At 38.6% G+C, this 27,388-nt stretch overlaps 2 long non-coding RNA genes across 2 annotated transcripts in view; one reads left to right on the forward strand and one right to left on the reverse strand.

The window, feature by feature from the left end:
- LOC139590677 (uncharacterized) overlaps positions 1-27,388 on the forward strand; it is a 155,045-nt gene that overhangs the window by 10,203 nt on the left and 117,454 nt on the right. The gene's annotated exons all lie outside the window — the stretch shown is intronic.
- The window catches only part of LOC139589894 (uncharacterized), a 34,645-nt gene continuing 7,946 nt past the window's right edge, over positions 690-27,388 (reverse strand). Inside the window, exons 2-3 of the long non-coding RNA XR_011679160.1 lie at positions 16,887-17,063; positions 690-1,576 (exon numbers count right to left, since the gene is read on the reverse strand). This is a non-coding gene — a long non-coding RNA (uncharacterized lncRNA). The remainder of the gene's footprint in view (positions 1,577-16,886; positions 17,064-27,388) is intronic.

Below are 27,388 nucleotides of genomic sequence, written 5' to 3' on the forward strand. Positions count from 1 at the left end.
CACATTACCTGTGCTCAGAATGTTACTGATACTTTTGCCCTGCATCAGGACAGTAAATAGATGAGATGAGCTTTCAAGGTACTTTCCAGTAGCATCTTATGTCAAAAATTTGCCATTCTCCAACATTGGCTGTCTCAATCTTGTGTCTGTGTCAAACACCTTTTAGACAATGGTGATGGCAACCAAGCACTTTTCAGCATTCACTTTCAGCATTCACTTCAATAACATTTTGTGAAAAGGAAAGAGGTATTCTGATTTTTGTAGTACAGCTGTCAGAAAGAGCTTCTCTGTATCCATGTAAAGTTAGGGGCAGAAACTATTAGGCTTATATGCAGTTGATATTTAAACCAAAAATTGCTTACACATTTTCAGTGAAAAGTCACCCACCAACTATAAGCCATCTTCATTTTTCCTTTTCCAATGTTTTTCCTCCACAAGCTTTTTAAAATACTGTTTTAGGAGCTTCAAATTGGCTTGTAATTTACTTAGAAATTTTTGGCTTCACCTAACAAAATTCTGAAAGTCATACCTGTAGTTCAGGTAAAAATTGTTATAAAGTATAATCTCACCAAAGGACATCACAAGGCCTTAGCACTGCCCTATTTACAAAATAAGAACTTAGAGCATTATTGTTATTGCCCAGTAACATGGTAAGTCACAGAACAGTGTGTGAACTGTTTAATAAAAAACAACTTTCAGATCTACAGTGACTTGAAAAACATCAGCATTCTTAGAAAAAGAAAGAACCAAATAATATACTTTTTCAGAAGTTAGGCCTTGTTTTGCTTTTATTATTGTTTCCATTTTTGCACATTAAATCTTTGTGAAATAAATATTATAAAGCAAAAAAAAAAAATTTGTACTAAAGATAGTTATGGAACTGGAAGCCTTATGGGTGGAATTTATTATATTCTTAGCCACAGGAGAACAGAGATGGAGCTAAATGTTAGATATAGTGAAGAAGAAAATTGGCAAGAGTATCAGGTAATCAAGGATGGATTTGATCTGCTAGAAATGAATGGAATGTAAATCAATGAAGATTGTGATTAGCAAATCTTGTTTCCATTCTTTAGAGTGTTATTTTTATTTTATTTTTAGTAAATGGGATATTTTTTTTATTAATACCACAAATAGTTATTAGACGTAATTATAACTAAAATTCCATTTCTTTTAACCTGGTTTGAGAAAGGGAATACTAAAAGACTTGGTGGGAAAAACTGATTGGAAAGACTGAAGTTATGAAAACAGCTCATTTTTCTGAAGTAAAATGTAAGCATTGTCAAGAGTTGTTAAATCTCAAGATAAAAAGAATTCACACTTATTTCAAAATGAAAATTAGTTTCTTCAGAGTTTCTACATCAAATGAATGAAGCGTTGTCTGTTGAAGTAGAAGAGAAAACATGGGTTTGATGATCTTCCAAGTGAGACATCTTCAGTGTCATTGAAAGTTAGCCACAATGAAAATGTAATTCCCTACCCTAGGTCTTCCTGCAACTCTTCAGCTGCAAATTCCTTTCAGAGCATTCTCAGTTTATCTTTGAAAACCACAATATGACAGATCAATTGGTGACTGCACCTTAAAAAAAAAAGGAAGAAAAGAAAGAAATTAAGTCAAAGTCTTGAACTTGTTAGAAAGTTGCAATCTTCTTTTCTTCTAAAAACATCATCTTCAGTGTAGCCCAAAATGAGCAATTTGAAAGTGATTGAAGCACTTTGCCCTGAATACTCTCATTCAGACAGATTTAAATTTGTGGTTTCATATTAGATACTACAAGTGAAGAGACAGAGGAGAAAAATTAAAGGAACAACTAAAAGAATCAACTTTGACATTAAGGCAGATGGTTCATTGCACATGAGAAATGATCCAATAATGGATACAAGTATCCATAGAGAAAAAGGGGTTCCTACTTAATGCTATTGATTTTGTGTCTGAAAAGAAAAGCAAAGAATATTGTGTCCAGGTTGGTATAGATGTTGCCTACTAGTTCAAAGGAAAACCAGAGGAGGGATTTTTCATTTGTTCTAATGATGGAAATCAGGAGAATAAAGCTATTTACATTAAAAATCACTTTAAACATTTCTGTGGTAGGTGTTCAGTATACATTGATAGTACAGTTGTTAAATAATGGAACATTTCACACCATCATACATTGATAGTACAGTTGTGAAATAATGGAACATTTCACACCATCATATGGCATATTTTGGGAGTTCAAAGATTTTCCTGCAACCATCTATGTCATATTTGTTTGATTAAAAAAAGAGGATTGATGCTGCACCTTCTCAGCAACATTCAGAGGAACTCTGTGCAAAATTTTGGACCTGATTTTAATTTACAGAAAGATGACTTGCATAGCACAGAGTGACCTAAAAACACCTCTAAGTCCATTTTGCAGCATCCAAGCATTACTATGTCATTTTTTGGTCAAAGGAGATCAGATCTAAAAGCTCTCTATACTTTGATAAGAAAAAACACAGGCTTTCAAATTTGTGTTGAGCCAAAGTGTGGTCAAAACACAACAGACTTTACTGTTGTGTTTTTTTGTTGGTTTTTTTTTACAGACATGTTACATTTATAAAAGCTATTACAATGTGGGTTTGGCAGATAGAAAATGGACCTACAAGTCTACAACCATGGTCATTGGGAAGAAAAATGGCACATCTAATTAACAGCTAGAACCACACGGCGAAAAAAAATATTCTTTGATTATTTCTAGATTTTTTTGTTATTAGAAATGTTATTTAGTCAGCATCATTGATTATTCATACAGTTGCCTGGTTTTTTGTCTAAATTAGGAAAAAGTTGCAGAAATGTGGAATGTAGACTCTAAGCCTACTTTTCTTCCTTCTTTTAAGACTAACAGGCTTTGTACATGACATGTATGGGAAGAAGTGATGCCACAATTTATGTCAAAAGACTGAAATTTGGGACATGAATCACAGTGAATAGATACTCATAATCTGACAGATGTCAGTTTTGCAAAATATATACAGTTCTGTTCAGCAAGCTCAGTATGTGTCTGGTGATTCAGATTTATTTGGTTGAACAGTAATCTCTGAAAACCAGTTTTTCAGTATTCTGGACTGGCTTGTCAAAATCCAGCTGCCAAATACCCTGAGCATTCTCTGCCTCTACTCATCTTCCTTCCTCCTGCTGAATCTCCTTTGTAAAGGGAGAAGAAATGGTCCATTTCCAAAAACTCTCTGAACAGATTAACATGGACCATGATTTTTCCAGACACTGTTATTCTGGAGTGCTGTGGGTACCAGAGGGAAAACTGGTAAAACCTTTTTCCTTGCATTTTAAAACTGCTTCCACTTGCTAAGAGTGGGAATAGAGTAGATAAGACAAGCTGCCTGACTTAAAACAGAATGAGGTAGAAAGCATAGTCATGGGTCAGGTAGAGGCACAATATTTGTTAGGACATAAGAAGCACAGCACCAGCTGGGCTTGGTAAACAGAAGAGGAGGGAAGGAAGTTCTTTAATGAGCAGAACATGTAATTAAACCTGAGTCTTGGTGTTCTTTTGCTATCATAAAATATATCCGATATCTACTGGCAAAGTGCGTCTTACTTGCTTCTAAAGCTCTGGCCTATATTGCATTTATACTGGGGATTTTATTAGTGCAGTCTGACTCTGACAGCAACATGTACTAAGAATTTAAAGATTAGAACCCTATTATTACAGAATATCAACATAGGTCCACATAATGGAATTTGCATTCACCCCTAATTAATTATTTGTTCCATGACATTGGGAGAGCAATAAAGTTATGCTTGCATTCTAGGAGGTAAGCAGACTGTCCCAAGTAATTATAGATCTATTACCCTGGCATCAATCAATGCCAATACAATAGAAAGTTATTACGACTTTTTTTTTAAAAAAGAATTAAATAATGGAAATACAATGAATGCCAGTCAACGTTGATGTACAGAAAATCAGTCTAGTCAGTCTGTTTGACATTTATATGTTTACTAATTTAAAAAGAAAATATATATAGATTCTTATAAGGCAGCTGAACGGTGACTAACAAAAAACCTAATTCAAGAATGAGCCTTATACAGTGTTAACAAAGCACATGCAGTTCTGGTTGAAGGACTTGGAAGACAAAAAAGCAGTTGTTAATTGAGAGTTGTTAATGTTAATTGAGACTTGTTAATGTTAATCATGAACAGAGTTTACCTTGCACAAGGATTGACATGTGTTATTAGTAGGCTGGTGCATGGCTAATGATAATCCCTATTTTCCCCATTATTTTAGCAAATAAATGGTACTAAGGGCATTTGGTAACATTTGGAGATAATATAAAAATAGGAGAAATAGTGAATAGTGAATGATGCCAGGGAAGTCTTACGGGACCACTTGGACTGATTGAGTAAGTTATGGCCATTCAAAGGAAGTTATCTTGTAACCCTGACAAAAGCAAGATCATGTCTTTATGAGCAGAAAACATGCTGTCTGTTCATCTATAGGAAGAGGAGTTGTTTCCTAGAAAAGAGATTCTGAAAAAGATTTCAAGGTCACAGTGGACAAATGAGTCAACATGGGTTCCTACTGCAACGATTTGGCAAAAATAGGTAAATTGAATTGGAAATGAACCACTTGAGAAGTCATTTAAATTTTGCATATGGAATTGTTGCTGGAATCCTGACTAAATATGAGACTTGCATTTTAAAGAGAATGGTGAGCATTTTGAGCAGATAGCCACAGAAATAATTGTGGAGAATTACTTTGTAGTTTGAAAACTGAAGAGCCCAGTCTGCCTATTTCATTTTTTTTAAGAGAAGGGAGAGAGAAATTGTTCAGAAGTGATTTGATTACAATGTATAAATACTTTCCTGTAGAGAAAATCTGACATTCTAAAGGGCTATTCATTTTAGGGAAGAAAGGCATAGTACAGTAGCACCCTTTGGTTTTGGACCTGGATCCAAATAAATCCACATTAGGAAGAAAAGTCAAAATTTTTTTAACAGAGATGGACTGAACTACAGAGGAAGATGGAGATTCTTCAACCTCTAAGATGAAGACTTGAAAGTTTCTCTAAAAAAATATGAATAACCTTCAGATCAAAACAGGACTGGGGGTTGTTTTCTTGCATCTGTGATAAATAAGTAAGTAGTCTTAGTATGAGATAAAATTTAATAGACTGTGATATGCTAGAGATCTCACTAAAGGATTTTAAAAGCCTTATCTGACCTATGACTTTAGAGAAAAATAAAAAGCATTTTACTAACAAAAATATGTAAAAATAATTTTAAAGTTCTAAGTCACGCATTCAGAAGAGGCAAAACAGAATGTAGGCTTCCTGAACAAATTTTCTCCAACTGTTATGAAATAGTCCAATTACATGTTCTTAGATGTTCAAAGTCGTGTGGAAAACTGATAATGTGTAAAAAGGCACTGCCTGGATAGAGCAGTGGAATAGAACCATGGAAATACTATGTGGTCATGCAATTATAAACTTATTCTAAGGAATGTACATGAACAAAACTACTGCTGTTATTTACAAGCTTGTATCTGTAACATCCATGACCCTTTAATGGGAACAGTGAGATCGAAGGGAATGAAAAAGAGGCCAGGGCAGTTAAATAGGAAGAAAGTATCCTGAAGGCAGATCTCTCTGAGATGGCTACAGAGTGCTTTAAAAGTATTGTGGAAGAAAAATCCCTCTTTTAGGGTCTGTTTCTGCATTCAAAAGAATTATGTAGACCCAGTTCCTCTTTTCACTTGTTCTGTTTTAGATTAACTTGGAAGAAATCTTAAAGGGTATTTTGTTTAACTAATTGTCAGATTGATCGTTACTTGTTTGTCTAAGCATAATAAGTTGGCTGAGCAGAGCTTGATGGGAGTCTGGAGATGCTAGAATGAAAGAAAAGAGATGCCATTTCTCTGAATTTTGTACATGGTTCTTCAGTCTCAAGGATGATGGAAAACTGTGACCGAAGAGCTGTGAGAGTTCTACATTTCTACATTTTATTTTTGTATGCTGAAAATGCAGATAGAAGAAATGTCATAACTCTCTGGATAAAAAGAGAATAAGAACTTACTTTTAGTGATTTTTCCCTGTTCTTAGATGCATATAATGGCATAGGGATGGCTTTTTTCTGACATATGCTGCCTCAGGAAGAACTTAAATGGTTTTTTCTCATGGAATAGTAATAGTAAAAAGAAACTGATACAAAATAAGAAGCAAATGTAACAAACTAGTGAATCCATGTGGTCTTCTGTTTACAGTCTATAAACTTGCATTTTATATGTGGTATACATTTTTTGATAAAATTTCATGGCATAAAACTTAGATGTTAATTTCCCTTTGCAACATCTTTCTCCTCATCCTCCTTTCATGAAATAAGAAATGAAACCAATGTAATAACTTTTATTCACACTACATGAGAAAATTGCAAAATCTTGGTGCCTCTAGTAGGAAGCAGTGGTGGGAATTATATCTTCTTGTGAATGTTTTCCTGATTTCAGTGATACTCTTCTAATATCACTGAGCCAAATTAGGTTCATGGAGTTTCCTTTATACTCTTTTATACTATATTGACCATTTCTTATATCACATTAACCATAGTGCTAATATAAGATATGTACTTCTGTTGTTTCGGTGACCTACTGTATTTCAATGGGAATAATAATAGAAATTACTATTGCCAGTGTTTAAGAATATAGAAAATGTAGACTTCTTACCTGAGAAAATAGGAAACCTGTATTATGTGCCAGAAAGAACTGGCACTTGAAGTTGCAACTCCACTAGCAAGGATTTTTAATTAATCTTTCAGTTCTAGGGTGGTACAATGGGATTGGCATATATCAAAATCTGTTTGTTTTTAAAAAGAGAGGAAAAAGCTACAGGATTGTTGTTTTAACCTTCATGGTGTGCAAGGTCTTAGAAAATGTTTTAAAGGAAGGAGCAATCAAGATCATGGAAGTGGAGGTAAATAGAGAATGGGATAAAATATGAGGTGGTTTTAGCAAAAGTAGATCATGTCAGACAAACCTCATATTTCTCTGACAGGATAAGAGTTTTCTTCAAAAACTGCAGTGTAGTAAAGCCCAATATATTTGGCTTTAAGCAAAACATTTGAAACTGTGTTAATGGAAATCTTTATTTAAGCAGAAGAGGACGCAATTTGGAATAAAAAAAACTATCTGAATATTTACAGTGAAGTTTTTTGAAAGAGAGGTTGCAAAAATACAGAGGATTGATTTATCGCATTTTTCAAAATTCATCTTGTTGCTGATTCTCTTTACTCATTTCACATTAATTAATGACCCTAATTTAAAACCCAGTTTGTGCTCATGAAATTTGCAGATAATGGGAAGTTAGAAGGTGTTAATAATATTGAGGAGGATCTGCCTATGAGATAGGAAAAATGACGTGACAGTCAGCAGGAATCATCACAATGAGAAAAAAAATTAATACTGCAAAGTCATGCATTTTGGACCTTCTGCTGTGAGCTGGAGGCTCATTGGTCAGCAGGCATGTAAGAAGTTAAACCTCTGTGTTTAATAAGATAAATGCTGGTAGCATTCTTCAGCCATGAAGAAGGCCTTGTAAATGTCAAGCCTAGATTTCTCCTTGGATATTGGAAAATAGTGATACAATTAAGACAAAATACTGTTACATCTCATATGGTTTACTGGTATCAGACTGATTTTCTGTACTGGAAAAAAAAGTGAATTTTAACTGGAACGAACCCAGGAAAGGTCTTTCAGGACTTTTAATGGAATGGTAAAAAAGTCTGTTGAGAGGAGATTACAAGAACATGGCTTGGTTTGGCTGACCAAGAGGAAGATTCAAAGAAGATATGATTACTTTCTAGAAATACATTTGGGGGTAAATAGCAAGTAGGGAGAAGAACAATTAAAGTTAAAATATAACATCAGATGGATATGGATTAATCAATAATGCATTTAGATAGGAAGTTGAAAGAAGTTCTCAAGCCATCAGAAAAATGAACTTCTGGAACTGTCTCCCAGACACAGTAATGGGTGCAAGGAGTCTTAATGGCTTACAAGGTGAAGCTTTTGTAAATTTAGAGCAGTCTAGAGATGGTCATGAAGTTCAAAAGCAAAGCTTATGAAATGAGGCTTTGTGCATTTGGTTTTCTGTCATTCTTTTGAGAGCACTAAAGGAAGGTTTGCTCTCCGTGTACAGCTGTGTCAGGAAGAGTTTAGTGCCACAAGCTTTGCTGTAAAATTATTAAGTAAAAGAGAATAAAGCCAGAAAAGCTGGCAATGAGATACAAAGGCAGAGGCAAAAGGAAAAGCTAAGTACTGGCATGGTTTCTGTCCTGTGGATATCAGGCACATCCAGGAAAACAAAGCAACTGTCTGTTCAAACCCAGGTTTCACTATGGGCTCCAAGGGCTTCTATGGCTCATATGTGCAAGGACAGAGGATTGAGCCCACCCATACCCACTTATTATATAAGGTTCTTTATCTCTTGCTGGATCATGAGATTTCAGTAGTAATTGTATTTAATTGTTGTATTTAATTAATGTGTCATATGCTTCTGAGTTTCCACTCATTGCCTGAGGAAGAGGAGAAAAATGTATTGTTTTCTTCACTTCTTTCTGGTAGTGTAATTTCATTTTTGAAATACTTTTCACTCTCCCAACTTTCTCTGATGAGATTGGCCATGAAATGAGCTTTGATTGGATTCTAGTTTTGCTGCACTGATTTCAAGTCAGAATAAAATTTGTTTTAGTGGTCAAGCTGGCAAGGATCTTCTTGAGGGAGCAGAATGGGGTGGAGGGTGCCTTTCCTTGTATGAAGAGTGTTTCACTTTAGTGTCATTTGAGTTCAACCTAACAAAACTCCTGTCATTAAAGGGGCCTCAGAAGTGACTTCTGGAAGATGGAGACTGTGCACGTTCTTGTGCTTGTAGTGTACTTCTCCATTCGGTGTTCCAGGATTGAACTGACACCTGATATTGATATGATTCAGAAATACTGTTTTATTGATGAAGTATAAAACCAAGTTCTTGTTTGATTTTATTACAGTTTGGTAGAATCTTTCTCAAGAATTGAATTTCTAACTACAGCTTTTTGATGAGTTACCAGCTGACTGACTGCATTCCCTCTAAAGTTTGAACTAGGCATGATATACTTCATCACTCCCTGAACTGCTGTTTAGTGCTGCTGGATGTTTTTCTGCATTTGAGAGTTTGGATGCATTTAAATTATGGGACAGATAAATTTATAATCCTTATCATGCTGTCTTGCTGAGAGCAGTTTCTAAGACACATTGTGCTGAGACATTAACATTTATCATCTTAGATTTTTATTAAATTATTATGACTTTGCTATTAAATATGATATCAAGTATAAAAACATATCCTACCTTAGAAGGGATTGTAATGATTAAAATCCAAACCAGACAAATAGTAAAGAAAAATATTAAGTGAAGTAGTTCACGTGGTAATTTAAGACAGATGAGTATTTTTATCTCCAGAAAAGAAAAATGCAGCCCAAGTACCAGGTGTAAGGATGAATTTAAAGGATAGATGAGCAATTCTAATGGGACAAAAATATTACCTTCTACCACTTTCTAGCTTTTACAGAGTTCTTGAAGTAACTGAGCTACTAATAAGATATTCAGTCTATTTTTAAAAATCTGAAATAAGTTGCCACAATATTCCAAACATTTGCATAGAGGTAAGTATTGTACCTATTTATAAATGCTGCTGTGAAGGATACAGAATTTACAATCTAGATGCAATTAAACCAATTTATTTATCAGAGACTTTATTTTCAGATAGCCAAACTAGACATTGGTATTCAGAAGAAACCTTTCTTATGGAAGAAAGAAATTTGTGAAATTAAAAGTTATTTAAAAAAAAATTCTTGAGGGTAGGTTCTTGACATTCTGACCTTTCTCAGGTGGCAGATGCATTCCTGGTGTTTGTTGTTCCAGGACACAGATATTGCCTTCATGCCATTAAAAACTGTTAATTGGATATGGTGTTGAAAACCTTTCCCTAAGGGATCCAGAATATGTTGTATTCAGGGATACAGTTCTTAGCTTAAGAACTTTGTCTTTCAAGCCTCTCCACTTAAACCTAAAAAGATAGGATTCTAAAAAAGATAGGATGTAGGTTTGTCCGATACAGTGTTTTTCATGGGATCTTTCAAAAGAGGAATTCTCTTATAAAGTAAGACTAGAACAAGCCATAGGGAGGCCATGGCCACCTCCTTGGCTTATAGGTTTCATTTTTAGTTTCTTGCTCCCTTCCCTGAGAGGAATGTACTCCTTCTGCCCTCTACCCCTGATTTGCTATTTTATAGACTCTCTTACTAAGAAGAGAAAGAGCTCTTCCTTCTAGTAGTCTAACAAGTCACAGCTGTTAGTTCAAGCAGCATGAAGGAGCTACTTTCCTGTTCTCACACAGTGGGAGAATTTAAATGCAAAGTGAACCAGGAAGGGGTTTATGTGTGTTATCCCTGACACTGAACTGTTAAGGGGTTTCCAGTGGCAGAAGTTTTGATTTTGTCAGAAGAAATGAAGGAAAGTAACTCCTGTAATAGGAGCAAAGAAAGGAAGATAAGGTGTTCCAACAGTGTATTGGATCTGTTGATCTGTTTAGTCAACAATCTCAGGGACAAAAGCTTCTTGCATCTAGACTGACTGGATCATTCATCTATAGCAATGTGCCACTTAACCTGGCCTGGCCAAGATACCATCAGCTGGTGTCTCTTGAGGTACTTATGAAGGAAATGCCAAATAATCAGTTACTGCTACCTTATCATCTCTAGGAAGCATTTTCTTTGGACTAAATGAGAGTCCAGGAAAATTACTGCTTTGTGTAAGGGAAGTCAAAGTTCAAAGACAACTTTAGGTCACCAAGTTTCTGAAATGGATAGATCCCATCTTGCTGTCATAAACCCCTCAGAGTTGAGGACCAAGAGGAAACCTTTGAAGCCATTGTGGATCGTTCAGGTAGCTCTGGAGTTCACCTTCTGACTTCAATTTTCTTCCAGGCATTCTGTAGCATGGGCTATTGGTGCTAAGATTCTACTCATCTATCACCCATTCCTCTGGCAGGAAACCTTGTCAGTGCCTACCTGTCAGTGCATAGAAATCCTTGCAAGTATATTTATAGTCAGGTATACGTCACAGCAAGTGATCAATTAAAACCTTTTCATTTTTCCTTAGATACAGAAAATGGGGGAAAGAGTTTTGACATGGGGAAAAAAAGAATCAAAAGCAAGGTCTTTATTTTGTCCACCAGGTGTGTACTGTTAAGTTTAATCATTCTGTTTAAAGCTTTAAAAGTGGTATTAAGTTTGCGCTCTAGAAAACAAAAAAGTGGACAAGTAGAAAGAATTATATAGGTGGAATTGACGTGCTGGCATCAGATGCCTTGTTTTGGTTTGTTCATTGGTTTACTTTATCAATTAAAAAAATGTGGATCTGTGGGAAAAAAATAGCATAGAGGGTGAGTGTGGCTTTCATTTGTGTCACAGCACACAGAGTAATTTTTGGGAAATGGCAGGTTCAGCATTCTTCTTAGACAGACTTTTCCTAGTTTTGATTTGTTTAAGGCACCACTTTCTGGTCATGGGTTCACGGAGCATTGTGCAAATTAAGGATTGTTGTGGCTGCCTGCATCAAACCTTCTTTAGACAGAAAGCAGAACATAAGGAAGATAGGAAAGACCAGAAAAGAATTTGTGAGAGAGCAAGGCACACTACTTTGGGGAAGAAAATGTTAACAGGAATCTTAGTTCATATTCTAAACAAAGAATCATTGAAAATCTCGTTCATTAAAGATTCATCTAAATGTGGTGGCACAGATATCCAGTACTGTCTCTTCACTCAACCATTTGTGTAGCTTTTTCAAAGACAAATTTTAAAAAGCCTTAAAGGAGAGATAATAGATATTAAACTGGGTGGGAGGAGATGGGCAGGAATGCATAGCAATTCCAATGATGAAATTTGTTCCTTTCCCTGTCTCCTGAGTTGTTCAGTCTAACAACCTTCCGGTCCACAAACCTAAAAATGTTACCAAATAGCTGCAGAAAAATAATTTCCAGAGAAGGGTGGCATCTGATTTATTTCCTGAATCCTATCCTGTCTTGTTGTGGTTTTGGTAAGATTGCAAGTCTAAAACTGAGTGAAGTGTCATCAGCCCCTAGAGACAGTGTCCAAACAATTGAACATGTTTGGAGGAATGGTTTATTCTTTGGCTCTCTCATACTTGTAGCTGCCAATTATTGAGTAGTTATGGTCAGACAGACTCACTGTGGTTCATGGCTGGCTCTCGGGTTCAGAAGTATCTGGAATTTTTCAATGAAATCCAGGGAAGTGTCCAAACATTTCCTCAATGTTCCTTTGATATTTTGTGCTGCTGATGGCCTTTAGACATGATGGTTTCTTTCAGAAGACATTTCTGACTCATATCTCATAGACTGGGCTAGTATAAGGACTTAAATAGAGAAATGAGAATTCCTTTTCTGTTCATGTGAGAGACTGGATTCACTGAGATCTCTTCAGCCCAAGGCAGGCAACTTTTAGGAAGAGCTGAAAGCCATTGAGTTCACAGCCTGTTTTCAGGGCTTGAATGAGACTTGGCTGTTGCAGGAAATCTTTCCAGTTCTGGGATTAACAGTAGTTAGCAGTCCTCTTTTAGAAACTGGCTACTTTCAAAGACAGCAAGAATCTGTCAGACCAAATCAAGAGAGAATGCAAAATACAAACCCTCTTGCCATTCTCTCTCTTCTTGCCCCTTCTAAAATAAATCAAAATTGCTCCTGATATCCAAAGTTAAAGACAAAGTTGAATTTAGATATATTTGTATTTATTATGAGTGAGATCTAAAGCCAGAGAGGAGATGGTTTTATTTCTCTCCCGATGATTCCTTTTCTTGCCTTTTCTTTAAGTCATTTGTTTTGAAAGGTTCAAAAGAGTAAGGGTTCTGACTAGAAACAGAACCAAAGTCTTGTCCCCTTCTGCTTCAGGTATCTTTTTCATGAAACCCTTGAGATTAGCTCAGTTCATTAGAACATGGTACTAATAATGCCAGGGTAGTGGGTTTGATCCCTGTATGGGCCTTTCATGTAAAAGTTGCATTCAATTATCCTCATCCTATCCAATTCAGAATATTCTGTGATGATGCCTTAATCTGTGAAAAAAACCCATGAAGAGTTATACATGACCATTGTGAAAATGTCAATCATAGAAGACATTGCCAGGAGAAGGAGTTTCAATAATTCCTGTATTCGTGCACACACACTATAAATCCAGTGTGTATACATATATATATATATATATATATATGTATACACACTGGATTTAAATTTCTGCAATTAGGACAAATACCTCAGTAGAGGGAAATTCTGCATGCTTTACTAGAGAACAGTAATGCATTCTTTCAGTACTGAGGATGAATTTGGGTCTCTAGGCTTCTGAATCATCTCCACCTATTTCTCAGTAAGATGAGAAAGTACATCATGTTCTCAGTGGGCTGTGACCATTGCCTTTGAGTTGCAATCCTTCAGATCTTCATTAGTCCTTAGACTATCATTAAATGCTTGGCAATGGTTCTATCTTATCTTTGTTGTTAATGTCTGCAGGTAGAAATCTAGAGGACTTGCTTATTAGAAATCATTTTTACAGTAGGGCAGTTCATGCCTTCTGGGAAACATTACTTTCAGAATCTCTGTCAAAAAAGGCTTTCTTTTGCCCCCTTTCAGATTCTTTCTTTGACAGAGGCCACTTGGAGTCTCAAAAGGGCTCTAGTTTACATGTGCTTAGACAGCTTCTAAAATTTAGTGTAGACAGAAGATCAAGCTATGTCCACAACAGAATACACAGGTTACATTATTTTGTTAATTTTATACTGAAGAGTCATATGCACTTTGGATATGATCTATATGAGAGAAAGAGAATTTGAAGTACAAAATAAGCAATTGAAGTTTAGACTTGATGCATTTTCCATCAACACATCAAAGACTGGATCCAGTACTGACCAAATATACTTTGATGAATGTGTTCTTCTTTTAGCCTGTTCCAAAAGTCATGATTGGTTTCCAATCCAAAAAACCCGAGCAACTCTTAAATAATAGAATCATAGAATACCAAGTTGGAAGGGCACCTTGAGGATCATCTGGCCCAACCTTTTTTGGCAAAAGGACAGTCTAGACAAAATGGCCTATAATAAAGCCTTGATCTTGGCCTTGTTATGGAGCGATGCAAGGATGGTCCAGGAGCCCCGTCCCTCTGGGAGACAGAGAGCCCGAATGCCCAGGCAGCTTGCAGCCGTGGCTACCCTTAGTAAGCTCAGTGATTGTCAGCTCATTAGCGATTATCAGCTCTCTTAGGATCTCAGCTCTTTGCTTGCTTGCTAGGCTGCCCTTGGCTGAGGCTTGAAGCAGACGCGAGAGAGGAGAAGGAGAAGTTCTGGGGGTTCCACAGCGATGATTTATTGGGAGGTCTGTGAAGAGTCCCAGCGACAGCTCTTCTTCTGTCGAATGGGCTAAAACAGCCCCTTTTTATAGGGTAAAGGGGGATCCAAACTTGTCGAATAGTAGGGGTTAGGGAAAAGTGACCTATGGGGTTACAGAGATAAGCTTTGGGGCGGGGGGTCAGAGAGAGGGACTTATTTTGCTGTCTCATCATGACTCAGCAGTTCCTACTGTTAAGCCTCAATCCTCCATGGAGCTTTCCCAAGCTCTATGGGGTTTGCTACAACAGCCCAGCACTCTGTTAGCTAAATCTTAAACTGTCCAACACTGGCAAGTCCACAACTTCCCTGGGGAGACTATTCCAATGGTTGATTGTTCAGTTGTGAAAACTTTCCTCTTGTATTGTACAGAAATCTCCCCAGGATTAAGTTGTACCCATTAACCCTCATCTTTTCCATGGAACCCCTTGAAATAAAAGGAGTCTCCGTCTTCTTTGCCCTGTAAATACTGGCACATGATGATAAAGTCTCCTCTCAGCCTTCTTTTCTCGTGCTGAACAAACCCAGCTCTTTTAGAGTTTCCTCACATAGAAGGCTTCCCAGCCCTTTGTTCATCTTTGTGGCCCTTCCCTTCTCTGGACCCTCTCCAGCCTGTCCGCATCTTTATTTTGAATAGCAGGGACCAAAACTAAACAGTGTTCCAGGTGTGTCCTGACAAACACTGAGTGGAGTGGGATAATGAATGACTTCTTTATCTCTGCTGCTGATGCCCTTTTTGATGCAACCCAGCATCCTGTTGGCTTTCTTTGCTGTAGCAGCACACTCTTCTTTCAGATTGAGCTTCTTGTCCGCCAGGACTCCCAGACCCGTTTAACAGAGCTGCTTCCCAGCCCAGTAGATACCAGCCTGTGCTGCACTCCTGGATTATGTTTTCCAAGTGCAAGACCTTGCACTTGTCCTTGCTGAACTTTCTAAGGTTCTTGTTAACCCACTTTTCCAGCCCATCCAGATCTTCCTGCAGGGTTGGCTCTCCACTTCCCTGATCAGTTTGGTATCATTGGCAAACTTTGGCAGAGTACTCTTGATCCCATCTTTCAGATGTCTTATGGAGATATTAAACAGTGTTTGGTCTAATATCAATCCCAGGGGAACCCACTTGTGACAGGTTGCTGGTTTGAAAAGGAGCTAATCACCACCAGCCTCTGGGTATCGCCTGTTGGCCAGTTCCCCACCCACCACACAGGATCACACCAGTTTCTCTAGGAGGAGGCTGTGGGAAACCATTTCAAAAGCCTTGGAAAAATCCAGGTAGACAATGTCCACTGCTCACCCCACAATAGCCAAACAGGTTACTTTGTCATTGAAGGTGATCAGGGTTGTCAAGTATGACTTGCCCTTGGTGAATCCGTGCTGGCTTTTCCCAATCACATGTTTCATCTGACTTGTGATATCCCCCATGATAATTTCTTTCATAACTTTCCCAGGGACTGAAGTAAGACTGATGGGCCTATAACTTCCTGGATCCTCCTTTAAGCCCTTCCTGTAGATGAGGGTGACATTACCCTTCTTCCAGTCTTCTGGGATGTCTCATGGTCTCCATGACTTCTCAAAGATTTGGAGAACAGCCTTGCAATGATATCAACCAGCTCTCTTACCCTGGGGTGATTATTGGCAGGGTCTATCAATTTGTGGGGATCAAGCACCTGTAATAGCTGACATACCAACTCTTTCTTTACTGATGGTAGGTTTGTGTTTGCATCAACCTGGATTTTTGTTCCCAAGACATGCACCCCAACAGTGCTGGTAAAGACAGATGCGAATAAAGCATTGAGGAACCTCTTCCTTTTCAGTGTTGTTGCTGACAGATTCACCTCTTCTGTTTAACAATGGGCCAATATCTTCCATCTATTTCTGCTTATTGTTTACATACCTGAAGAACACTGTCTTGTGTTTTTTGACATTTCTCGGCAATTTCAATTTGAGCTAAGGTTTTGCTTTTCTAACAGCACCTCTGCACACGCTGGAAATGCTTTTGTAGTTCTCAATGGGTGGTTTTTTTTCCATCTCTTTATATGCTTCTCTTTTGGTTTTGAGCAGACCGAGAAGCTCTCAGATAAGCCAAGGGGGGTATTGCTCTCCCTACTTTCCCTACTTTAAAGAGTAATGAACTGTTTTTAAACTTCCATGTTTCTTAGGAGAAAAATGCCAACATAGAGAAAACTTTGCAATCAGTACTCTATGGCTACCATTTACATTAACCAGCTCCCATTTCTGTCAGCCAGGCTACAGTGCTCCTTTGTGCACCAGAAAGATCTTACAGCATCAGTTTCATGGTAAAATGTGTTCATTCTCACAGAGTTTTTCTCTTTAAAGAAAAAAAAAATTGAGGACATCCAATCCTGAGCTTTAGGAATCAAACATCATCAGAACAGGCTTATCCAGATGGTATCTCTCATTCCAGGGCAGTTCACTTACCAGATTTGTGCCCAGAAGAGCCCCTAGAAATTGTGACATCCACAGCATCTTTCCACTGCAAAGGTGGGAGGATGTTTCTACCATAGCTCTGGTTTGCCAACAGCTCATCAAATGAGATTTATGTCTTCTGGATGTGTGGTAAACATGCACATTAACAGAGCTCTTCCACATTTATTGCTGGAAGGAAAAGATGTCATCTTCTTTTACTTCAAGAGAATACTTGAACCCCAAGCTGCTTCTGCTTGCAAAATAGAGAAGCTAGAGCTTATTTTCCAGGTTCAAGAGACAGACACAACAGAAACAAAATGTAAATAACCAAAATCTCTCACTCCTTCTAAGATTCTGAACAAGGAAGCAAACTCAGTCTTCCATAACCAAGCTATGAGAAGAACCAGGATTTGACAACAGTGCCTTACCTCTCCCTGGTTTCATTCTCCACTCAGCTCAACAATCAGCTTTAACTTTGCTTAGTCTGAGCTTCTTTGCACAGAAATTGCACAGGAAACTCCTGGCTGCCTGATGTTTTCAGTCTTCCCATTGGGTGTCTGCTGGTTTAGAGTAGGAACGGATACTATAGAGCAAAGGAGTTATACCTTCACTAATCATGAATCTCACAGGCAAAGCTTCAGACTAAGTTATTAAGGCTATTAAAATCCCAGATATCAGGTAATACTTTTATGAATTAGATGCAGATTAAAATGCAGAACTGTTAGATTTTCCACATGACAAAAGGTTAATAGTGGGGGGCCACAAGGTATGATACTAACTACTCCTATTGCATGTATTATATTGAACAGTTACTTATAAAAGGGGGAGTGAACAATGAGATGGCAGATACTGCAGATTAAATGAAAGCATATCAGTATCTGGAATTCATACCCAGCTCTCCTAAGAAATCTCCCTGATCCATTGCATTTTTTATCACAGCAGATTCTTTTAGTCCTTTTCACTGTATTCATGAATGTAACTTGCACAATACAACATCCCAGCAACCTTATGCTTCCCATTCTGCTGAGTGAGGTTTATAGCTTTTCATTTTCATTTTCAGCCTTGGGCTGACTTGTAAGACTGAATCCATGTCCCAGCCTGCAGACTGGAAGCACTTCATTAGTATGCAGGGCAGGTACTGAGGGAGGCTGTCTCTATGCGACAGCTCTCAATCCACTCCTCTGATTATTATGGCTCATAGAAAAGAGAATGCAAGTGAAATGGAAAAAAAAAGTGGAAGAAAAAAACCACTGCATTTTCAGATATTAAAAAATGGTATAAAGTATCTGGTAATATCGAGTAAGAGAATGTATCTGGTTCTATATTAGCTGCCAGTCATTCCTCTGCTTAATTTAAAAGCAAGTGTCTGTTAAAAATGGTCACAAGGGAAGAAGCCAAACTTCCAACATAAATTACCTGTTGAGTTTATTATGGACCCTTCTAAGGGAGAGCTTATGACTTTAATATGAAAAGCATTGTAACACCAAGTAAAAATCCACTCTTGATAATTTTTGTGTTTTCTTGTTGGGGAGATGGCTTCCTGTCAAGATAGCAAAGCTAAGCCCATTGTAAATGTCTGCATTTGCTCATAGGGGAAAGAACAAAGAAGTTATGGAAAGGTATTATTATGACTTACCTGAGTTTTTTTAGGCAGCATAGGAAACTATGGGAAAAAATACTACCTTTGGCTGTTGTCATTCATCCTGGTGATAGAAAAATATTTCATAAATAATCAGATCTTATCCCCTTTTTCCAGTTACATATATCCCAGGTGGCTGCTTATTCATGACTGAAATACTGCCACTTCTGGGTAGGAATATTGCAGCTGTTTAACAATGAATTTTTATACTATACAATAGTTTCAGGACTGAAAACTACAAAAGGCATCATAACTAATTTCTTCTTCGAATGAGATTGTATGGTGTAATCACCTTTTTTATGGTAGTTATCTTACCTTGTGCTAGAGCTCTTGTCTTACCCTCTAAGCCAGTGGTTTGCTTAAGAAAGTTCAATTATGCTATCTTCTTCCTCCCTGAGAACCTACCCTAACAGTTAACTAACTGGTTGAGGCAGGGACACTGCTTTTCTTCCTGTTGGCCCTAAGCCTCTGTGCTGAAAGGAGCACAAGATTTATGGTTCCAGGAAAATGGCAGAAAAGAAGGGGCAGGACTCACTAACCTGGTACTCTGAGTTCTCACCTTTAAGATGCAAGCCCTGGGTTCAAGAGCATTTCACATTTCACTCCCCTTATGCATTGTTGTGCTGCTCACCACTAATCCTTTTTGAGATACTGATTGGGGCATTTAATTTTCTGCTGGCACAGTACAGAAAGCTAAGGTACTTAATCCTTAAGGGTCAGGCAAATAAAATGAGTTGTTTCAATATGTACCTCTTTATGTTGTTGGAAGACAGTGGATTATTTCAAAGAGTATTTTATTAGAAGAAGAACCCAGGTTTTGATTTTGGAAAATTTACTGTGATTATCTGAATAGCTAGTCTGTTCAATAGTAAGATGAAAACAACATCAAAGAAATTATAATCAAACTTTGGTGTGCAGTTCTGAAGGGTCAGGGTACTGAACCTTCTGCAAATAAGTGTAAGATTTTTTTTAGCATTGACAAAACAATATCATTGTCTGTAAGTTATTAATCAGAAACGACAGAGATATCTATGCTGACATTGTAAAATGTATCAGCCTGAGGTGCAATGGCACAGAAAATTTAAGTTCAAATGACTAGTTTGGCAGTTACAAGCAACTAAACCAAGGCCTCATAACATCAAGTGTTAGGTAACTAACACTCTGTTTAACCAGATCTTGACAAATGCAAAACTTTCCTAGTAAGATATGAGACTGTAATAGGGAGGATGCATATGCATCAATACATGGGACTCAGAAAGCACAACTGATTAAAAACAACCCTGACAGAGATCAGCTTTGTTTCACTGCCAGTATTTAGGGAAATCAATAAACAAACTAAGCAGACTAATTGTTGCAAAATAGTATTTTAACAGGGTTTTGGATTCAGTATAATAGAATTTGTTAGCAAGGGAGTTCAAAATAGAAAAATTTATCTTGATCATCTCCTTTCAGCATTTTTAGTCACTATAAACTGTGACATTTCTGAAGACCTTTGTATGAAGCATAGTCTCATAACAAAACAATTTACTTATTTTGGTAGTTGGCTGGAAACAAACCCACATATGGCAAGTGTAAAATGGAATCATTTTATCTTGCTATTTCTATCAGTTTCTGTCTTCTGTAGTTCACTAGCATTTATGTAGTGCTGTTGATCATTAAGTGTTTTATTGTCAATTTATTCAGAGACATTAAAATAACTGAATTTTAAAAATAGATATAGTGGCAGCTCCTTTTTTATATAAAAAGCTAATTGGAATCTCTGTTGCAGTATACAGTATTATTATCCATATTAGGTGAGATTTTCAAAAGTTCTAAATTTTGAACAAAATACTAACTTGTGTTCTGTCTTAGATCAGAAGTTCTAATTTAATACAGTTACCATATATCCCCACTAATTAGAAGTATAATTACTTTTCTAGCTGTATCAACACTGGACTACTACATCAGAAATGGATGATCTGCCAGTTAATGTGATAGTTGTTTGAAAAGGAAGATCTGGACATTTAATGGTATTTTTGAAAAGTACTAGGCTTAACCTGGGACATTATAGTTTACCTGACTCAGGCAAGAACATAGTTTACGAGACCATGCTAAAGTTAGAGATGCCCTATTCTATTTTGTGTGTATCTGTACACCATCAACCCCTGTTTCATGCTGACCTCATCCCTCACCCATCTTTACAAATTACAAGCTTAATTTATGCCAAGGTTTTCTACTAAAGGGGAAGCTGATAGATCTTGGGGCAGGAAAAGCTTGCTTTGATTTATAGGCAAACAGTAAAGTTTCAACCTGTGCTAGACATTATCAAGTTTCAGGTCTCCAGAGATATCCTGACAAGCATCCTGGCCTTGCAAGTCCAGATGATTCCTTGCAAAACTTAGTGTCTTGCTGGTGGGCAATGAGAAGCAGGAATTGATGGGAAGAGAGGTAGCAAAATGTAAAGGTATTTCTGTCCCTTTTTGTCATGTTAATAAGTCTCTACATAACTTCCTCCCAAACCTTCTGCTATATTCTTATTAGTGCCCAAATCCTCAATTATTTGTTTGCTGAGGATAAATAGTTTATTGCTCTCTTTGGGCTTTTTGCAGAGTAATGCGATAATTGTAAAATGAATACTGCCCTACAGTAATGTGACCTCTTATGTTTTTCAGAATTTTTAGGTGCTGTCATTTTCTTTATGGTATGTTCTCCTCATCTTCCTGGGCTTTGTGTTTGTGCCAAAATAGGCATCTTGTGTAGAGGGAGTGCCAGAGAGACACTGCATTGACAGGAGAAAATATTTTCTAGCATAGTAGGAAGGAGCCCCCACCAAATGGCCATAAACACAGTGACTGGAAAATCACACTAATTAGCTTTTGGCTTCCTTTTAGGGGCTGGAGCCCATGGACATTCCTGGGGAATAAGACATCACTCATGAGAGGCTGAAGGGCTGGGTCATGAGGGAAATCATGGAGTGAAAATAGTGGCTACAAGAAATGGGGAAGAGAAATGACCACTGGTGGTGGCCATTTACTCACATATTTGCGCTTTCTGAGCATGCTATGAGTTCTGTTGCAAAATTAATTCTGACTTGTCTCCCCATTAGGAAGCTAGACTCACTGCCTGCTCTGGTGCTTTTAAGATGTTGCTAGGTAGGACTCTATTTGCAGCATCCATTCTGAATGGAAAGGCTCTCATGGGCCCCAGTGTAGAAGTTTTGGAGGACATGGTAACCTTGATGAGTTGATCGAAAGCTCATTTATTCTCTACCCATCAGGAGTCCAGTGCTTGATGAAATACTCATGTTTGCCTCCCTGTCTGGTAGGACAGCATGACCAGGAGAGCACAAGATAGATAGCACTGATCAAACTGTAATCAATATCCTAATGTAGAAAATACAGGTATCTCATGTTCAGTGCTTACATTGTGTCATGATGTCCTTGTATTCTTCCTTGTACTCAGCAAGGTTCTATGGGTCAGGAAGTGAAGTCTTTTCTGAATAACTTTGTGGAAGGCCCTCTGCACCGGGTACAATTAGCTAATCCCTCGGCCCCTTTCCCTCTGAGCATACTTTCTGGGTAACTGTCTTATTGTCTTGTGTTGGTTTTGCACGGCCTGGTTTTTGGTAGCGAGGGGTGGGCCACAGAGGTGGCTTCTGTGTGAAGCTGCTAGAAGCTTCCACCTTGTCTGGTAGAGCCAATCCTGATGGACATACCTCTGGCCAAGGCTGGGTCACTTAGAGATGATGGTAATGCCTTTGTGATTATATATTTAAGAAGAAATCAAAACAAAAGTAGTGTCACAGTTTTAATTCCATCCAGACAAGAGGTGGAGGTGAGAATATGTGAGGGAAACAGCATGGAGACTCCAAGGTCAGTAAAGGAGGGGGAGGAGGTGCTCCAGGCTCAGGAGCAAAGATTTCCCCTGCAGGCTGTGCTGCAGACCATGGTGAAGCAGCTGTGCCCCTGCAGCCCATGAATCCACAGGGGATGCAGAGATCCACCCACAGCCCATGGGGGAGGTGCCCAGGCTGGAGCAGGTGGATGCCTGGAGGCTGTGATCCAGTGGGAGACCCAGGGGAGAGAGAGGGTCCTTGCTTCCAGGCTGGAGCAGCCTGTCCTTGGAAGACTGAACCCCATGGAGGAGTAACCCATGCCACAGCTGTTTTGGGAGGACTGTCTGGCCATGGGAGGGACTCAGGTAGCAGCAGTTTTGGGAGAACAGCTGCTCATGAGATTGGGCCCATGTCTGAAAAGTTCACAGAGAACTGTCTCCCGTGGGAGGGACCCCACACTCTCACAGGAGAAGGACTTCTCTCCTGGGTGTTGGAAGCAAACCTTGGGTGACAAAGTGACCATGACCCCCACCCCCTGTGTCCCTGCACTGTCGGTGGGAAGCAGGGAGGAGTTGCAGGAAGAAAAGGTGTTTTTAAGGGCTTGTTTTACTTCTCATTATCCTCCTCTGGTTTTGTTAGTAATAAATTCACTTTGTATCTCTAGGTTTAGCCTGTTTTGCCCTTGGAGTGTTTTGTTCTGGTCCTTATCTCCACTCATGAACCCTTTGTTAAATTCTTCTCTGTCCAGCTGTGACAGGGGAGGGTGAGTGAGCAGCTTTCATGGGTGCCTGGCGTTTGGCCAGTGTCAAACCACGACAGATCTCAGGGCAGCACCATTTGGGTATGGGGGACCTGAGCACATTTGAGCTGACTAGCTGACAATTTTTCTGCCGCTGCAAAGCTGGTTGCAGGAATCAGGAATGTCCAGGCTTTGTGAACAGATCTCTGTGCTTATGGAGATGAGGATGAAGCCCATCATCGTGCTGGGCAGGCTCCAATTGTTTGCACAAAGTGACTCCTTATCTAAAGTGGTGGAGTCACTGTCCATCCTCTCTCTGTAGAATGTGAAGCAGTCCTCCATTGCATGCTCACCTTCTTCCATCCTCCATTTGCTGAAGAGATGTGCATTTGATAGGCTCTGCTATAGGAGTAAGCTAGATGATAAGTAGCAGAGGTGTTCTTTTCTGAACAGAACCATTTCTCTTTGTCTAGCATGAGGAAGAGTCCTGCAGCCCCAGACTCTAGTCATTGAGAACCCTTGTGTCCCATCCTACTGTGTCCAAGTTAGTTCCTCAAAGTCTGATCCCATCCAAACTGATAGCAGCAGGAGCAGAAGATGCAGCAAGAGGCACCATGTGTATGTATCAAAGTTGCAAAGCAGAAGATGATGGACAGTGCTGGCTGAAGTCCTGTTTGCATACACAGAGGCTGTGTGACACAAATGAGTGAGAGTGGAGCACGTACTGCAGGGACTGGTGATACTGGGAGGCACAGCCAGAGCACAGCTCTTGTGCTGTTGCTCTTATCTGCTTATTCAGTGTATGCTCAGAAAGTGTAGGCATGTCTTGCCTTCTCAAAAGGGCCTCAGATTGGAATAGTGTGTGCAGCCCATGTCACATGCCCAGGTAAATAAAATGACATGTCTAACAAAGGTGCAGTGAGAATATGTGTTTCCCAGTGTAGCCATTGTTATGATAAAGGCTCGTAATTGCAAGTGGTGAGAATATATTACTGCATCTATATGTCTCTGTGTGTTTGCTTGTGAGAGACAAACTGTGTGGTATTCAGGGTCTACATTATTCAAAATATTTAAAGCCATAATAAGATATAGCAGTAGGAATTTGTGTGAATTGGGAAAAAAGAATACATGCAAGGGTTTTAGGATGTTATCTTGGCTGAATATACAGAATAGGTGACATTCATTTTTCTCCCCTGTCATGTGCTAGAGATTTTCTGTCTGTAAAGTGAGGTCTTTTAAAGGAAGTCCTCCTTTATCATAGCCAAAACTGATCATCCTGAATGCATAACATTGAAAACCACATATGTTTGTATGGCAAAAAAATAAAAAAGCAAAAATTACAGCAAACTCTAAAGTAAAAGCACATATTTCACAAGTCTTAAATAATCTACATTTAAATAGGAAAAAGAAGGAATTGGTGTAGAATGTTGTTGAAGCTATTAGAAAAATGTCACTAGTTCTTATTTTTTTAAGATATGCACATAGTTTCCCAAACCATAATTTTATGAATCTTTTCATCTTTGAATACATCTTACTTAGGCCTGTATTCAGCAAAACATTTAAATACAGACATGAAGTTATTTACGGGCAGTCTAACTGCCCATGATTCGATTGAGTCATAGAGGAGCAAAATGATCACCAAAGACACTATTTATGGAAAAGACTTGGGAAACCATAACTTCCTGCATTACATAAACTTCTTGAGTCAAAAAACTAGAAATGGAGATAGGTTTGGCTCATGTTCTGCAGTATAGAAGGTCTGCACAGCAATTGGCACAGAAAGGCTGACTCAAATGAAGGCACCGCAAGGGGCCATCATAGCTGCATCTCATGTAAGTGCAGGAGCTGGAGTGATGATGGAGTAGCCCTGGAAATAGGACCTGCACTGCTAAGACTCCTGGCTGGTTGCAGCACAGAGACAGCCTGGGACTGACTGGCTGTCATTATCTGAACAGCAAGTGTTGCTTTGGCTGGAAAAAGAGCTATCCATTTTCTGGAAAGTTCCCTTCCTACTGTTCTGTGAGCTCTGTGGAGTTTTGCCAGCAGGAACTGTGCTGTGCAGACTGAGAAGTTCCTCCTCTTTTTCTTTTGTTTAAATGGAGTAGGAATTAAAGTAGATTCAAAGTGGATCAAACTGCAAAACTGTCAAATCCATGTGAAACTGACAACCTGGCAGTCAACTGGCCATAGCTGTAGCTGCAGTAGATCCCATGGTGTGCTAATGGAAGTCAGGTTATTAATTCTTACTGTCTGGGACAAAATCCAACATGCTTTATTTTCTGCTTCCTTTAAGCTCTTTCCTGAACTTCCAGTAACAAGCTGAAGTAGCTTTCTTTATGTCTTGAGCACTGTTGCTTGCATGATGCCCCAGGAGATGACCAACTCATAGGAAGCCATGTGATTCAAATGTACATACCTGTGGGTAAGACCCCTCTGAGATCTTGCACAGTGCTAAAATACAACTGCTGTAGTTTTGCTCAAGAAGAGCAGAAGGAGCTGAAGAAGGTAAAAGCTGAAATTATATTAGCAAGTCTTCACAGAGTGGATAGAAAAGGATACTATGCAAGCAGAATTTTTTTCTGACTCAGGCTACAGAGTTGATCTAGCTCACAAAAAAACATGCATTACAACATTTTAAGAAGTACAGCAAAGCCTGTTTCTACATTCTTGGGTGCTTCTGCTAAGTCCAAAGGGCAAAGTTGCTTCAGCATAGTCCATTGTTTGTTTTGAAATCTCAAAGATTAAAGATGTCTATAAGTGTTGTTAATTCTCATGGTTATTGTTAAATATTTCCTTTTATTATCTGTATCATAGCAGCTTCAACTTACCAAAAAAAAAAAAGAAAAAAAAAAAGGTGAGTTCTCAAGTGCACCCTCACTGTTTCCTGTCTCTGAGCACAGGAATGTTCTGTGCGTGAGGAGACTCCAGCTCACATGTCCCAGGAGAGCAGTCTGACCACCAGATTGCAGGCTGTTTTGGAGGCAGGCAGTCTCCACCCTTCCTATTGAAACTGTGCCATGCTGCAGAAAATAATTTAAGTTCATTGGTCCAGAGAAAGAGAAGGGGGGTCACAAGGAGTAGAGAAAGCGTAAGAGAAAGCATGACTGTTCTGGTTAAGGCACCCGTCTGACAAATAAAGCCTTAGATTCTCTTCCTGGCCTGCTTCTTAAATATTTCATATAAATAGTCCCTGGCTAAAATGCAGAAACAGATGTTTTGAATACCGTACTCAGAGGTGCCTAATTTTTCCCATGCTCTATATAGGAAATCTAGACACGGAACAAGAGGTTCTGAACTCCCCTCTGGGAACCCAGTACCTTTCTCTTTGGCACTGTGGGGTTGAAGTTCTGTGTAACTAATTCCCATATTGGACCTGATCCTCAGGGTATCGCTTCAGAAGTCTGCTTCAGAGATTCACAGTCTCCATGATATTTCCCTTCTCAGTGTATTTGGCACTGATGGTTCTTTTGTATCCCTTCTTACAAGTGCTCCATTATTCCTTTGGCTCTTCTGGATAGCTTTAAAATGAAAAGTGTCAAAAATCAGGTCAGACTTTTTCTTTGACTAGGGTACATTTTTGTTTTGACCTGTTGCAGAATGCAGCCATTTTCCCACTACAGAAGCTTGACTATGCCCGTTTTCAGATAACAAGCAAGATTGGAGTTGTTTTTCTAATCAAAAATGTTTGTGATACAGTTTGGTTTTATGCATTTCCCCCAAACACTGCCTGGATTGGAATAAATACACACCCTTACAGATTAAATTTTGGATTATATTTGGAGAAAAACTGACTTTCAAAAATGTCTGAGGAAAATCACAGGAATCTTTTCCTGGTCCACCCATTCCCCACCCCCCTTTTTTTAAACTAGAACATTCATGTAAGCAATGTGAGCAATATGATTGGCTTTTTGGGGGTTCAGTTTCTGACCTAAACTTCTACAGTTTTGCAGTGATTTCCTTAAACCTGACTGGTTCAGCATTCTGAAAGGGAGCACTAGGAAGGGATATATGTGCAGTTCTTCATGACCAGAGGTGTCTCACTGGCATGAAGAACATTTGGAAATGAGCTATAGTGGTGACATATGACTTGCAGGACAGCAGTGAGGACAAGAAATGGCAGACTGATTTTCAAATACACTTACTTAAGAAATGAGGTTTTATTTCTGATGAATCAAGGAATGGGTGAATTTTTTAAAAAATATTTATAATTTGTATTTTGAGTCAATAGCATTGCATTGTAGGTGTAGAGGTCAACCTCTCTCAGGTCTCTAAATACCTTAACAGTCCTGTTTTTAACAGTGGAAAAACAATGTGGGCTAGTT

This window comes from Agelaius tricolor, unplaced genomic scaffold, assembly GCF_023055355.1.
Source record: "Agelaius tricolor isolate 1412-34295 unplaced genomic scaffold, bAgeTri1.0.p SCAF_5, whole genome shotgun sequence".
NCBI classification, from domain to species: domain Eukaryota; kingdom Metazoa; phylum Chordata; class Aves; order Passeriformes; family Icteridae; genus Agelaius; species Agelaius tricolor.